This window comes from Littorina saxatilis, linkage group LG12 (assembly GCF_037325665.1).
Source record: "Littorina saxatilis isolate snail1 linkage group LG12, US_GU_Lsax_2.0, whole genome shotgun sequence".
NCBI lineage: Eukaryota > Metazoa > Mollusca > Gastropoda > Littorinimorpha > Littorinidae > Littorina > Littorina saxatilis.
The window spans coordinates 76,834,750-76,838,377 of NC_090256.1; positions in this window are offsets into that span (position 1 = coordinate 76,834,750).

Here is a 3,628-nt window from a genome sequence, read left to right on the forward strand (position 1 = left end):
CGGTGTAGGAGTCGCAGCTGAAACCACCTTAAACTGACATCAACAGTAGTTTGAAAGGGTTTCAAGAAAATTAATTTCCAATTCATATTACGTTCACTGGTGCTATTCCATTTTGAAACCGCAGATGGAATATCGTTAGACTGCACAAACACCTTCTTCACAACATGATTTCCTTTTTTTATCACTGACCACACTCTACTATCCACTGATTCATGCTGACAATTCAATGTCTTAAAATTCAATTTCTTCTGATAGCTTTTCACAGCGGATACAATTCCACAATACAACAAAATATCACTTTTAACATTGGGAAATAATTCAGAAAATTCTTGATAATTCAAATATTTACCCTCCAAATTTACTAAATGTTTCACGTGTACAATTCCTTCTTCATGCCAACTCTTATAATAAATGCTTCTTTTACCTCTCACTATGTTATCATTATAAAAAAGACATTCGTACAAAAATTCATCAATATTAACAGGTAAACATTTTGCATATAACTTTTCATAATGCTTTAACACATCTTGCCAAAACTTGTTTTTCACCGTATTTTTCAACACTTTTATATAATTGCTACCAACCAGATTCACAATATTTAATTCTGGATACATATCCATAACAAATGTTTTCAAACATGAATCACCACAAACAACTTTTCGCATCCAATCGATCTTCAATGTTGACAAAAATACATAAATATTCACCATATTTAACCCCCCTTCTTCAAGGGGTTTACACACTACTGTCTTTTTAATTTTTGCTCTTTTACCACTCCATAAAAAATCAAATAACAACTTATCCAATTCTTTCAATAAGTTGCTATCAGGATCAGGCAGACACATAAACAAATGTGTAATCTTTGACAATACAAGGGTTTTAATAACTATTATTTTACCTAGTGGGGTAAGATGTCTCTTTCCCCATACATATAAAATCTTTTTAATATCTTTTAGTTTATCCTGATAATTAATGTGAACAATACATTGTAAATCAACCGAAAAATGTATACCCAAGACCTTAAAAATACCAGGGTTCCAGCAAAAATTTTGATCTTGTAAAAATCTAACATGCGAATTCTTTCTACTACCTATCCAAATAACATTTGTTTTATCGTAATTCATATTCAAACCAGACATATTTGCGAACAGTTTAAGTGTACGTATAGCTTCTACAAATGACTCCTTACTTCCATCTAAGTAAAGGGTGGTGTCATCTGCAAACTGCGACAGTAAAACATCTCGTTCTTTTAATCTAATCCCTTTAATTTTATCATTTTGTCTAATCATTAAAGACAAAATTTCTGCACAAATTAAGTACAAATAAGGTGAAAGAGAATCCCCTTGTCTAACGCCTCTGTGTATCTCAAACCATCCAGTATAATGGCCATTTACAGTTACACATGTAATAATATGATTATAAAAAGTCTTTACCCACTGTCTGAGTTGCGGTCCAAAGTTAAAAAAATCAAGACTTTTCTCAATAAAGGACCAAGAAATACTATCGAAAGCTTTTTGGAAGTCAATCGTCAACAAGAGACCAGGAATATTATGCTCTTCTGTGTACACGAGTGTATCAAACAGTTGACGTATGTTTTCACTAATACATCTGCCTTTGAGAAATCCCTTTTGGTCTTCATGTATCAACATTGGCAAAACTTTTTTAAGTCGGTTTGCAATACAGGTAGAGGCAATTTTATACACAGTGTTCAATAATGTAATAGGACGCCAGTTTTTTTAAATACTGTTTAGGTTTACCATCTTTGGGGATACATGTAATTATTCCTTGTCTCTGGGTTATTGACATCTCTCTTTGTTGAAAACTACAATTTACTGAACGGACAAGAAAAGTACCAATGTCAGTCCAAAACATTTTAAAAAACTCTGTAGTAAATCCATCTGAACCTGGGCTTTTATCGTTTTTCATTGAGCGAAGGGCTGCTAAGGCTTCAGCTTCTGTAATTATGCCCTCAAGCATCATACTTTCCTCTGGAGATAATTTAGAGGCATTTAAAAGACTAAGGTCAACATCCTCTACATTCCTTTCTGCATATAATTTATCATAAAACTGTTGAACTTCAATCATAATATCTTCCTGATTATATAACATCCTTCCTTCATCTGTTTCAACATAATTCATTGCTTTATTACAAAAATGTCGATTTTCCAAATTACAAAAATACTTACTAGCACGTTCGCCTTCATTAATCCATTTGACCTTTGATCTCACAACCATTCCTTCACATTTATGAACCCGTAATTGCAATAACTCTCTTTGTTTTTCCTCAAGAGTGGTTAAATCTTCATCCCTAAATGTGGATTCTAAAACATTTATTTCTCTTAATAAATTTTCTTCTTTTTCTCTTTCTTTTTTCTTCTTAAAGGAGGCATATGAGATAGTTTTGCCACGTATCTCCATAAGGAGTACCTCCAAAAATAACTGGTCGTTTATTTCTAAATGTAAATCACAATTCAAAATATTCTCAATACCATCCAAATCATCAATCTTTGCATACTGTTTCTTGATATCCAATATCACTTTTTTAATGATATCTACATACTCCTTATCACGCAACAACGAGTTGTTAAATTTCCAGTAGGGTTTGCCTCTAGGTTTCTCTTCAGATTTAAGTGAAATATACACTGGGCTATGGTCTGATCGATAACTCGAGCCTATATTCACTCCATTAAGTCTGTTCATTAAATTTTCTGACACAAGGAAATAATCAAGACGGCCTTGTTTTACAGTATTAAAGCGACGCCATGTATATCTCCTTTTCTCAGGATTCAGTTCTCGCCATACATCAATCAGTTCATGTCGTAACATCAAATCCTTAATTTTCAACCTTGACTTGGGGCGATTAACACCACTAACATAATTGCGTGCATCCAATTTTGTATTCAAAAGTACATTCCAATCTCCTCCCATAATCAATAAGTCATTTCCGATGGTCTGGACTTTACCCATCACTTCATCAAAAAATTCAGGGTGATCTCCACTGCTGGGACCATATATGTTAACAAGTGTAACTCTTATATCATTTAACTCAACATCCATAATGATATAACAACCATTATCATCCCGGATAACATTATGCATTTTATACATAAAATTATTATTAAATAATATAGCCACACCATTCTTATTTGTTTCTTTTCCTGCTACCCATACATTGTAACCCCAAGCTGAGCGAAGAAAGTTTTCGGCCTCAGTTTTAATATGGGTCTCCTGTAAAAAGTAAATATTACAGTTCTGACTCCGTAAATATGCTAACACATCCTTGCGTTTCATATAGTCATGTACACCATTAACATTTACTGAACACAAGGTAACACAATTTCCCAAATTATTTGTCATGGATTAAATGGAAAATAATACATCATGTGGGCTGATCTCCCAATCTGCCACAATAGAGATAGGGAGAACAATAAATAATACTTTCACAAACACAGAGACTAACATTTTCAATGTCGACCGTCATAATTACATAAATCTTGCACAATAAAGTCACTATATTCATAATAGTAATCACCCAAAAAGAGGAACACAACAGAATGCCATTCTGACTGCCAACCAGAAGCTGCGCAGTCGAAAGGCAGATGTATGGTACATATTTTTAAGGAGTTAT